The sequence below is a fragment of the Mycteria americana genome, chromosome 16 (assembly GCF_035582795.1).
Source record: "Mycteria americana isolate JAX WOST 10 ecotype Jacksonville Zoo and Gardens chromosome 16, USCA_MyAme_1.0, whole genome shotgun sequence".
NCBI classification, from domain to species: Eukaryota; Metazoa; Chordata; class Aves; order Ciconiiformes; family Ciconiidae; genus Mycteria; species Mycteria americana.
In genome coordinates, this window is record NC_134380.1 from 337,177 (window position 1) to 350,594 (window position 13,418).

Consider the following 13,418-nt stretch of genomic DNA (forward strand, 5'->3'; position numbering starts at 1 on the left):
GCAGCCTGTTGTCTCTTGGTCCACTCCTCTGATATCCCTCTAGCACCAGCATCCGATGTTGCTGGCAGTCCCCACTGCAATAGTCAAAGCTTCTCTACTGGCACTTCCACAACAGCCTGATGGCAGAAGCTGCATTTAGGGACTTGTGGTGTCCTCAGTTCACCAGCTGTCACCATCTTTGGGTCTCCCATAGCACTTCTCACTTTCCTAACTACCCCAGCATTCCCATCTGCCTTTGCTACATTGTCTTATTATTTGGCCAGGGTACCAGGTTGTTAGGCAGGCTGCATACATGCCTCAACTTTGTAGGAACTGTCCTTCCTTTCAGGATACAGCTTCTTCCTTTCATTCGCTTCAGGAATTTTCTTACTTTTTCCCATCAGACTCAGCTCCCAGTAAGAGGAACTCTGTGATCTGTAAAATTCTTCCTGACATTAGTACTTTTTTTTTTTTTTTTAAATCAAGAATATTTTACTGACATAATCTTTTTCAGCTTTCATAGCAACCACAGTTCTGGATTTTTAATTATTTCTTTTCAGCCTGCCATTCCAAATCTCACAAACCATCTGCTGTGCTAAATGTCATGTTGTGTTAGGTATCTTTGCAGTCATTCCTGGAGCCACACAGAACTACAGTGAGAAGCAGCTGCTTGTAAACTGTGTCACTGCAATTAGCTCCAGGAAATGAAATTGGAGCTGCCACATAACCAGGCCTCAAAGGCTTGAAGGCTCAGTTTCCTTGTGTATCATGTTCATCACATTGTAATGATTATTTTTCTCCCATCACAGCCAAATTCTCACTGCTCTCCCTGTTTGCTGTTCAGCTTGTTTCTTTGTCTTCTCTGGAGTCAGCTCTGGTTTTAAGCCCAGCAGCATCTCTGCCGACACAGCCAAGCATCCGTCCTGGGCTGTTCACCCTCTCCCAGAGGCTGCCCTCTTCCACCCGTGTGTTCGAGTCACTCTGGGGCTGAGAGTCCTGTCTACCCAGCATACCACGTCTGTCTACCCAGACGCCAAAATCCTGTTTGATTTTACCATGTTCCACATGGGGCCTTTCCTCACAGTGTCACAGTTTCCCTGCCTGGAGGACCATATGATAGCCAGAAAATGGCACAATTTGCAGGAAGTTTGGGCCTGCTTGAATGTTGAGAGCTGACTCCACGCGATGTGTATCCCTGACCACAGGCGCCACATAGGCCACATCAAAAGCAGAGATGATGAGGTGATGACGAGGCTGACCAAGTGCTCCTGGCTTCTTCTCCTCCTTTGTGTTCAAGGGCTGGTGCTTAGGTCTGGCTCTGTATAATACTTTGGGATTGCAGTCTGCCCTACTGCAGAGTCCTCTCTTCAGGCAGACAGTAAGGCTTAGCAAAGAGGGTGCTAACCACTAGGGCTAATTCTTCAGCTTTTTCCTGACTCCTTTGTCTCACAATGCCATCTCCACCAGGTAGCCAGAGTTTAGGGGTGAGAGGAGGCAAATGGCACTTAAACCTGCCAGTATGTGGTTTAAGCACACTCACCTTTGAATTTCATGGACACACTGAACAGAGGACTGGGATTCAGGATGTTTAAATTTTACACAAGATGACTTCTACCTTGCTGGATAGCTTTGGAAAAGCCATGTCAGCTCCATGTACTTTGATTTCCCCTTTGTGAAACAAAGGTGACAGTAATGACTGCTTGTTCAAAGCAAGGGAGTAATGAGGTCATCATTATTATTTATTACTTAAATCCAAATGTCAAAGATTCAGACAAGAAATATGAAAGTCCAAAGACAGACTAAAATATAATACTTTGATTTTTTTAAGTTTTTTTTTTTCTCTAAATATTATTTCCAGACCAATCCCCTGCTTTTGGTGGTTTGATGCATTAGCATTCTTCCAGTACCATCCTTAAAGACAGGAAAGGGGAGGCGGGTTGGTAATGGCTCAGGGTTACAGCTATGGGGATGAAAGGGTTAAATCCCTGACAATCCTAAGACGTAGACTTGCATTTTTTTAGTTTCACTCGCATCCTTGTTCTCTTTTGTTCTCTTCCCCTGCAAAGATAGTTTTGGTTACCTGCTGAGCAGAGTTTCCTGTGACTTCTTACCTGATAGGACTAAGCAGGCCTTGAGCAAGCTTGTTAGGCTTCCTAATTAAATCACTGATAAGCGGAACTCAGGACAATTGTGCCAAAGATAAGCACCAAAGAACTAGCTTAAATCGACCCCCTTGTAACATTCCAAGGCTGAAGGACTGATGAGCTAACTCAATGACCATATATGGACAAAGGAAGCCCAAAGTTCAACTAGTGGACAACGTGAGGAAGACTATGGAAGACCACTGGGAGGGTGAAAAGACCCTAACCCTAATTTTACTGCGCATGCTTGGACTATGTAAATGAATTCCAGGAACTCATCACCATAAAACTGCCCTTTTCAAGAAATCTGATTAATATGTATGATTTTTCTGTATATGAACTGATGTGTTGTGCTAACCTGGTGAAGCGATCCCCAGTGCTGCAATAAAGAATACCTGCTTAATAGTCATCCCGACTATTGAGTTCTGATTTCGGCTTTTCACGGCAACAGGGAGCAGTAAAGCAGCAGGAAAGACATAGTACAAGACTTTTTATTTGTACCTAAGGAATAAATAATGTACCGAAAGCCTTAAGCTTTGAGAATTTGGGGAGACAGACAAAAATCTGCGAGGTGTCTCTGCAGAGGTGTCTATTGGCAGCTGCATGCTCTGAACACTGCGAAGCAGGACCCTTAGCTCTGATCCCTAGAATAGCTGCATAGGATGGGAAGGAGCACAGAGGAGTTGTGTAGCCTAAATGATTTTCCCTCATTTTCAGACATTTGAGTATCACTGAACTCAAAATTCCACAACAGAAAAAAATCACAAAGAGTTAACTGCCTTAATTCTCTTCTTAGTCAATGCATTAAGTTGCATGGTAGTTGCTTTGAAACTCACAGTCAGAGATGTTGCTTCCCACCTCCCCTTTTCTACAGTCTGAGAGCAAACTTGTGCACTGGAAGGGCACTTTGAAGCTCGGTTGGGTGAAGGCCCCTCCTATGCCATGCTGTGAGTTAAGAACTGCTCAGGCACATGCCTGTGGCTAGTGCCCGAATTCTGTCAGCTAGCTCCAAGACACCTAGGTCAATACTTGGAAGCACTGCATGAACTTGCAGAGGTGTGCAGACTCCTGAAGTCTGGAGAGCACTAGGTGTATCAAGGATGGGATCCACCCGAGAGTACTGAGGGAGCTGGCAGAAGTGCTCACCAAGCCAGTTTCAATCATATATCATTAGTTTGGGGTAACTGGGGAGGTCCCAGTTGACTGGAGGTTAGCAAATGTGATGCCCATCTACAAGAAGGGCTGGAAGGAGGATCTGGGGAACTACAGGTCTGTCAGTCTGACCTCGGTGCCAGGGAAGGTTACGGAGCAGATCATCCTGAGTGCCATCATGTGGCACGTACAGGACAACCAGGTGATCAGGCCCAGTCAGCATGGGTTTATGAAAGACAGGTCCTGCTTGATTAAGCTGATCTCCTTCTATGACAAGATGACCCACTTAGTGGATGAGGGGAAAAGCCGTGGATGTTGTTTACCTGGACTTTAGTAAAGCCTTTGACACCATTTCCCACAGCATTCTCCTGGAGAAACTGACTGTTCATGGCTTGGACGGGTGTACTCTTCACTAGGTAAAAAGCTGGCTGGATGGCTGGGCCCAAAGAGTTGTGGTGAACGGAGTTAAATCCAGTTGGCAGCCAGTCACAAGTGGTGCTCCCCAGGGCTCAGTATTGGGGCCAGTTCTGTTTAGTATCTTTATCAATGATCTGGACAAGGGGATCGAGTGCACCCTCAGTAAGTTTGCAGACGACACCACCTTGGGCAGGACTGTTGATCTGCTTGAGGGTAGAAAGGCTCTACAGAGGGATCTGGACAGGCTGGATCAATGGGCCAAGGCCAGCTGTATGAGATTCAACAAGGCTAAGTACCAGGTCCTGCACTTGGGTCATAACAACCTCATGCAGCATTACAGGCTTGGGGAAGAGTGGCTGGAAAGCTGCCTGATGGAAAAGGACCTGGGGGTGTTCATCGACAGCTGCCTGAGTATGAGCCAGCAGTGTGCCCAGGTGGCCAAGAAGGCCAATAGCATCCTGGCTTGTATCAGAAATAGCGTGACCAGCAGGACTAGGGAAGTGATTGTCCCTTTGTACTCGGCACTGGTGAGGCCGCACCTCGAATACTGTGTTCAGTTTTGGGCCCCTTGCTACAAGAAAAACATTGAGGTGCTTGAGTGCATCCAAAGAAGAGCAATGAAGCTGGTGAAGGGTCTGGAGAACAAGTCTTACGAACAGCAGCTGAGGGACTGGGGTTGTTTAGCCTGGAGAAAAGGAGGCTCGGGAGACCTTACTGCTTTTTACAACTACTTGAAACAAGGTGGGTGTCAGTTTCTTTTCCCAAGTAACAAGTGATAGGATGAGAGGAAATGGCCTCAAGTTGTGCCAGGGGAGGTTTAGACTGGATATTAGGAAATTTTTCTTCACTGAAAGGGTTATCAAGCATTGGAACAGGCTGCCGAGGGAAGTGGTTGAGTCACCATCCCTGGAGATATTTAAAAGACATGTAGACATGGTGCTTAGGGACATGGTTTAGTGGTGGACTTGGTAGTGTTAGGTTTATGGTTGGACTTTATGATCTTAAGGGTCTTTTCCAACCTAAATGATTCTATGATTCTAAGGAGACACCTGGCCATACATCAGTCATCTCAACTCCCTATAGACTTGTTTAAGCAGAAAGAATCCCTAGTCTCTGAGTTGGAAGGGAATCATGGTGTTCTCCAGACAAGACTCCAGTTTTGGGATCTGGAGAGGCCCAGAGACCCCAGTCTGGAGAGGCCTGAATGCTAAGGACCTTAGGATGTGCTACAGCACATCAACCCCTCAGTACTGAGGCAGCCTTTGTAACCTGTGGGAGGCCCCTTCTTGTCACCTTTTGCAGTACAGAGAGCCTTCCAACCTGAAACAGCATCTCTTGATCATCCTCCTGGACAATCAGGTGCGTGGGGCAGACAGTGAGAAGCTCAGATGTGGTCTACTGCCCCTGCAAACCACAAAGCAAGCTGTTGAGCTGTACAAATACAGGATAGATGGAAGATCTTGAGTGAATGGGATGAGGGATCAGAGGTGTGCAAGAACAGTGTTGTGAGTAGTAACATGGGTCTAGAAGGGACAGCTACATTGTCAAGGCTTTTCCATATTAATGTGATGGTGAACTATACAAGAGGTTACCTAATGACAGACCAACAGAGGAAAGAGATAGGGAATGAGCCACCAATAAAATGCAGAACTGAACTGAAACAGTCTGAGGAGGAGATAGAAAGAGGGAGATAAGGGGGAAGAACCACCTGTGGAGGCTGGCAGAGGAAAACAGAGATACAACACATGAGAGAGACTAAATGTAAGGCAGTGAGCAGAGAGAGCAAAGAGCCACAAGAGACCAGGACCAGTTTTGATCAAGAAACAGGCAGTCAGCAGCTTCCAGATAGAAGAGAAAACCAGCACAAAGCAAAGATGAGGTCCAGGTAAAATCCATGGGAGAGACAGAGGTCTGGGAGTGAGCAGGAGATAAGATTCTGGTATTGGTAACCATCATTATGTTTTAGTTTATGGCTGGAAGAAAGAGGCTGGAGCTCCATGTGAAGAATGTACTTTCTTGAGTTACACAGCTTTGGGGTGTGGGTTTTTTCTTTTTTTTCCCCCCCCAGGTATGTGACATTTGGAAGCAATAAAGAGCAGAAGAAAGCAGAGAGACAAAGTAACAGAGCAGGAAGGAAGAATGGAGTTGGGGTGCATCGACGCCAGGTAGAGTGGAAGAGAACAAATGAAAAACAAACAAAAGAAATCTCCACCTCTTTGGGAAGAGTTCAATGTGACAGGAGAAGGAAACAGGAAAGACAGGAGATCAGGGAAGGAGACAGGTGGATTTTATTGAACTTTATTTGAAAAAGGTATCACAGGAGGTCAATTGATCAATCATTGACTGATCTGTCTATCTATCTGTATATCTGCCAGTTTATCTGGTAGCTTGGATATGGTCAGAATATTATGCTGCCTGGAGCATATTAAACATGGAGATCCTCAGCACCTGAAATGTCCAGGAAAGTATACTGTTCTGCCTGGGGCTGCTGGTGCAGCTCTGCACAAAGAGGGACAGTCCTGTAAGGGCTGGAGTGAAAGCCAGCATAGAAACATAGAAGCAGCAGTTGTAGATAAGGCTGATGAAGTCTGGTGGAAATGAAGAAAGTGGATTTGTGGAGAGGATTTATGGAATTTAACTCTCCCAGGAACAAGAATGGAGTTGCAGGACAACAAAGCAGGCATAGTGTTTAGAGGAAGAGGGTGCAGAGTGGAGGGTGAGATGGCAGCTGAAGGAACTCGGGGAATAACCATCATGAATTGCATCAGCAATTCAGGTGGGAAAAGAGGTGGCCAGGTGAGAAGATGCCATTGGATGACACTAAGTGATGCACGGTGGGAGAGAATGCAGGAAGAAATAGGGAGGTCAAAAGCAGAATCACTTACTGGAGGCAGAGTTGTGGGAAGTGAAGGGGTTGACTCTGGAATGAGACAATGAGATAGAGGAGTGTGTATGGTCGAAGCAGGAACCTAATGAAAGGGTGAAGAAATTATTGCCCATGGCCAAGGGTAGCTCACAGGGTAAGGTGGAGTAACGTCTCTGCTGGGTGAACAACAGGTAGGTGTGATAGTTAAAGAAAGTACAGACCAAAACCAGCAAAGGCAGTGCAAGGAGAGCATTTACTCTGACAAGAACATCATTGGGCTGGAGCCATTGCTTAGAGTCAACACTTCAATAGTTACTTCTCCGATAGCTTCACACATGGATGGTACAGAGGATTTAGTACCTTACTTCACTGTTGTAGCCATCTCGCTTTTAGTACTAGCTTGTGCTGAAACTGCTTCTCTAGGCCTTCTTTCCTGTACCAAGTCAGTAGAGGTTATGCTTGTTTTAAAGATTTTAAAAGATAACAGATCTTTCTCCAGATTTCAATGTTATTGTTTTAGATAACAGCATCTATAAGGATTGCATATGAACAATTTCTATGCAAGAAATTCAAAACACTGTTTTCTTATAGTTGTTAGCTAAAGCTCCTATTAACTTTGAGGCAAGGAATTGCAGAGCACAGGAACTCTCAGGAGAAAAAGCAACATAAATAAAAAAGTGCTATGGATTATTAGGAAAGAAATAGCCACTCAGCATTACGTTATCCTCAGTGGGCCTACATCTTAAATACCTTGTGTAGTTCTGTTAATCCCACCTGGAGAGGACAGAGCAGAGCTAGGTCAGGCACATAGCAGGAGGATTTGGGGACGAGAACTGCCCACCCTGAACAACAAATGATTGGGGCAGGAGGGAACAAATAAGATAGTAAATTGTCAGATTGTGGGTTGACTACAGAAAGCAAGTAGCTTGTCTCTTCCCATGCAAGAACTAAGACAACACATTAACCTGGAGAGGTGCAGATTAGTAGGAAGCAGAAGGAGATGCTTCATATCATACATGACTGTGCTGTGCAGCTGTTTTCTACATAGTGTTGTGGGAAGTTTATATGAGTTCCAAAAGCAGCTCATGGGAGGAAAAAAAAAAAAAAAATCTGTCAAGTGCTGTTTAAATACAACACTGCCACTGATGGCAAAGAGAGTCCCTGAGCAGGCATCACCAGGGGCTCAAAGTGTAATCTGGGACAAATCACAATGTATTTCATTACAAAGCTTTCCTCTCCCACCCTTCCCTAAGAAACTGGCACTTCCTGGTCACTGCCTGTGCCAGGATACTGCACTATGTGGACCTTTCACCTAATGCAAGTTTTTACTTTTCATAGACTTGGGAGGTAACAAATGAAATTTGTTTCAGCAATAGAGAAGACTGAGGAAAAGCATAAAGCAACAAAGGACAAAAAAGGCATTGACTACACATCTTCCTTCAATATATGTAAGCAGCACAGCAACCAGGCACTTTATGCTCTTAAGCATACAACTGTAACACATGTACAGGCATTTTCATGATAACGTAAGCCAACATGAAAGATTCCTGAGAACTGTGAGCAGTGCTAAGAGGGTGTCCTGACTTGATTCCCACATTTCCACATCAACTGCAGGGCCATCCAGCAACCTTTCTCCATTTTAAATAGACTTGCCAGAAAGTGAAAGGGCAATGAGAAGAGCTCCTGAAGTCTGGACCTGTGAGCAGAGAGCCATGATTGTCACCATGTTGGAGAAGTCAGCTTACATTTAAGTAGCTGCCATAAAAAGAGTTCCTCATCTCTTTGAGCAAACAAGCAAAGACAAATGATACAGTCTTAAAGCATTTGCTAAGTCTACCAAAAAAATCATAGCTCTGTAAATAAAAAGACTATAACTTATGCCGTAGCTCCAGGACACCGAGTGTTTGGTTTTCTACTTTATAAAACAGGAAGTCAAAATAAAATCGAAGCTGGATGTTCTCATCCTCTACTTTCAGGGACTTGTGAAAAAAACAGTGCAAACAGAGCATGCAGCATTAACCAGTGAGGGTGGACTGTTTGTCCCTACAATAAATACTTCACTAGTGCATGTTTGTAATTTTTTTTCATTTGTATAAGGACCAAGACAGTAATTTATACAAGCAAGATTCCTTGAGTAAAAAATGTGACATTAGTATTTCTGTGGTTTGAGTCAAGATAGAAGATCCTGACTGCCGAAACTTCACTTGTGCATGAGGTTAGTTAAATATAAGGTGTGTAAACAGCATTCCTGGGGCCATTTTGTCTTGACCATCAGTTCAGAAATTGACATTAACAAAACCACGTGAGAGAAATGGTAGTTGGCACCTGTGCAGCAAACCAGCAAAGATTACAAGAGCCAAGTTAAACCAATTGCTTCAACTTTGCACATAGCTTTGCTTTCAAGGGCCTCATGAAGGACAGATGTCACAATAACCTGTGAGGGTTCAAAAACACTTTCAGCCCATTCAGCTTGTAGACTAAGTTTAACTTCTTCATTTGACTCACAGCAGTAGTTATGACTGCTCCTATTTGTCACAGAGGTACACTAAAACTAACTCAAACGAGGGGCAAGCTCAGACACCTTTATTTTCACAGAACAGCCAAAATCACACAACAGAAATCAAAGAGAAACAGGGGTAAACCAAAATCAATCAACACTCCAATAACATTGAACACAAAACAGGTTCAAGGTGTCAGTCAGGGTATTGTTACTACATGTCAATATACACAAGAACGATGATCCAAAGCACTCACACACACTCACAAAGGGGGAAACTCTCTCTCTCATGGGTACCCAGAAGATAGAATTGCTCACCCGGAGGGGGGTGGGGGCAAGGGCTCACTCAAGGCTATATCCAGAAGAAATCACTCACCAAAGGAGGTGAGGGCACTCAGTCCCAGGAAGTTTCCTCAGGCAGCATCCCAACCCAAGGAGAGAGGTCCCAAACACAGGCCCACTGCTCCAAGAAGACCACACTCAAAGGGGGTCTCCAGCTGTGCCCCATTTATAGCCTGGGTCAGATCTGAGGTGTGGTCATAATTGGTCATGATCTAGAAGCTTCTCCGAGCCAAGGCGCCTCATTGGCTGTAGACCCTGTCTGGTGACCAAGGGGTCCCGCCTCTCCTGCTCCCCCTGCCGAGGTGTGTGTATACGTGACTGGGGGCACGGCAGAGCACAAAAGGCGCGAAAAACCGGTGATCGCCATGTTAAAAGCCCCGATCTTTACCGGAGGGCGGGGGGGGCAGAGCGTACCTGTCACACTATTCAATGGTCTTGTGTGAATCCTTCCATGAGCAGTGTAAACCACCATGAGCATCTCTGACCTTCTGGAACCTGGTTATCTGGCCATCCTAAGCCCTGCAAAGCAGAATTGTCTCTTCTTCTGTTTGTTCAGTGGCCAACACAGATGCCGACAGGTCCAACAGATCACTGTCAGGCCTCTAAGTGCACCAATAGGACTTAACTGCCCTCACCAGCCTGACCTGGGGCTTCCATCAACACCCTCTGCCAGGTTCCAGGAGCACCATTTAAGCTTGGGCCTGAGCTATGTTGTAGGCGTCTAAGCTATGTTGTAGCTGCAGCTATCTCCAGCTTTGCATCTTGGATGGGCCTCAGACCTTTGCTGTAGCCTTGTCTCCTAGCCCTGTGTCTGCCTCATCTCCTATTGCTCCTGACAAAATTCCATGGATAAACCTGGTTCGTCACCTCACCTTGTCTTAGGATGTCAATGCACCCCATTACCAGCACTCTGCTTTCTCCATACTTTTCAGACCTGTGGCCCTGGTCAGTGAGGGCTCTGCCTGTGCTGTGGTCACTTAGGTCCTGGTTTGTTCCACCCTCATGGAGTAACCCTGCCTCTTCCTGCTTCCTGACACCATTGCTCAGCACATTTTTCATCAGGAAATGTGACTATTTGTGATGGTTATATGTGAAACATTAGAAGATATAAGAAGCAACTCCACTAAGGTGGTATCAGGGAAAAGAACTGCCCAGCAGAGTCCCTTTGGTTCCTGTCCAGTTTGGTCCCTTTCCAAACTTGGTACCCTGTAATCCACCTGGCAGGTGGAGATGCTGGGTGCTTTGGTGCTTCCAAGACTGTAGCTCCCTGTGGTATAAAGGTTCAGCGTCATGTCTTTCTAGCTGCAAGTTATGCCCTACTCCTTGAGCAAGGCATCTTGCACTGCACCACCACTGTCTGCCCTAGAAGAATGCTTTAAATGCAAGACTTTCCCCTGAAATCCCACCAAAGTTTCAGATTAGGGTTAAGCAGTAATGCTTGAAGTAAGGTATGTAATGTGGCTATAGATGTGGTGTTGTCCTCTGCTGACCATATGTCAAGGTCACATGCAAAGAAAATGATGCAGTTAGAAATATGTCACATGTCACATCACAGGACATGGCCTGTCATCTCCTCTTTCCTTGTACTGTTCCAAATTGGTACATTGAGGCACTGTAGACTGACAGTGAGCAAGAATAAGCAATTATGGCAATAAAGCCAGATTTTAAAAAGCAGGCGGCTTTCACATTTGTGGCTGAGGTGATGGATTTCTATGCTGTTGGGTCTGTGCCTGCACATGGTCCATCACCAGTCCTGGTAACACGCCTTGCAATTTTCAACTGACACGGCTGCAGTTCTCTGAAGACATCCTAGTCTGAAGCCCTCTAAGGCAAAAAGGGAGGCACACTGACATCTGGTGTAAAAGATTGAAACATGCACTCCAAAAACTGCATTGGAGGATGCAGAAGTGGCTTTAAACTGCAGGAGGGCAAAAGGGCCCTGGCGAATAATCCTAGGGTTTCCCCTCAGGCAGCAAGTTGCTTAAAGAGAAAAATACGTGGAAAAGCTATGCCTGACATAACATCATCTCCTATATTTTAAAAATAAACACCTAGAAGCAGTTTACCCTGTATTCAGGAGAACTTGTAGATTAATTTTCAGTGCTATTTTTAGCAGATATTTTTATTGTGATATATAGATTTAATCACACTACTGATTAGATTGCTTGTTTCTCTGTCGCAGTGACTGGTCTTTTAACTATGCATTTGTCAAGCACCTGGTGTGTTTCTTGTCTGTAACCAGAATAGACCTGGAGCCTCTCAATATGAACTCTTCAGATCTCCAGTGTAAACCAGATCAGCACGGATCAGGTATAAATGCATGTACTCATAACAAGACTGCTGAGTTCACCCATGGGGCAGAAGTAGAAGAGTGCAGGGGCTTGCTGGGGCATGTCCTGTTTTAACCACAAAACGCGAGCGAATCTGAGCCTATGAGGACCTCTGACGCATTCTTGAAACTCACATTTTTTGCTGCTTTGTGTTCTGTCTCCAGTGGTGGAAATCCCCATACAGCCAGGGAAGAATGCACGGACAGGCACACACTTGGTGCTCCTTCCCTCAAACTCCTGCCATAGTCCATACAGCTGCAGGACTTTCTGCCACCAGAGGCTGAATCTCTGGCTCCAGCAGTGTAAAATGTTTCTCCCAACAGCCTAAACCCGTTTTAGAGTTACGCAAACTTCTGACACCCTCGGGGTAAGAATTTGCAGCTTGACTGTGCAGCCTGAGAGGAACTACCATCTTTTGTTCATTTTTTGGGTGAATTTAAATGCTGCTAGCAGGAGGGATTTGTGAAGAAAAGACACCTTTCCTGGCTTGTTTCAACTTCAGGTGAGGGAGGGGGACCCACAACTGCAGGGTACCAAAAAAAAAAAAAAAAAAAAGGAGAAATACAAGCAGGTACACTTGAAAACTAATATGAAAAGACATAGAAGGCTGTTGAGAGGAAGGCTTCACACCCCTGGACTTCAGGTGAGTTAGGAGCGGCAATTTAAAATGAGCCTTTAGCTTCTTGGACATAAGCCCCCATGCAAAACCCCAAACTGTGAACATGGAAAGAGCTGTTCATTTGCCAAACAGAAGACTGATAAAAGGTTTTCTCTTACAAATACGGAACAGTTAATTACATGTTCCTTGGACCCTGTTAAGTTTTACTAACCTACCAACTACTGGGTTTTTATCAGACATGAGTTAAGAAAGATGTATGCCTCATGAAGCACTGCAGGGCACTTCCTTCAAAGACGGAAATAATTACTGGGCACTGCAACAAAAGACAATCTCCAGAGTCCAGACCTATATAGCACCTTAGGGCAATGCTTTCTGTCTGTTAGGTAGAGCAGGCTACTGTTAATAAAAGACTAACTTTGCTTTTATCACAGCAGGAGCAGTGTTGGGGCTCTAGACACTCCCAAATCTTTCTTATTTGGGAACTGTAGGACAGTATGAATGAGCATATGAGAAAAACTTGCAGAAATGCCTTTTTGTAAGGTAGATCTACACAAACATTTCATCTTAGGTGACAAAGCACTGGTTTTGCGTGAAAAGGGTCAGTTCTAAACGGTTCTAAAAGGTTGCAAGGCTTTCCAGGCTCATGAGTTATATTAAACATCCACCTACAATGTATGCTGGTTGCAGGAAGTCCCTGTCTGAAATAAAAAATAAATAAAAAAATACCAATATTTTCCTCAAATCAATTGGTGGGGCTTTTACTGCATAGGAGGTCACTGCAGAGTAGTCTTAGCCCTGAAACAGATATGCCTGAAATGCTGCATTTTTCCACAAGTTGCATGACAGTCCAAAATCAATAATTGAAATATAGTATACAGTATCAAAAGTTAACACTTCTCTTCAACAGCATAAGACAAATGCAGGCTGGTATCTGCAGCCAACAAAGCAGATGCCTAGTCCTGAAATACCCTGTGTAAAACCCTCATTCAGCCATCTCTGACTGATTACTTGACTGATTACGTGCCTATATAATTTGACCGCTGAAGTGGCGTGCCCCTGTGGCAGCAGTCCCTTT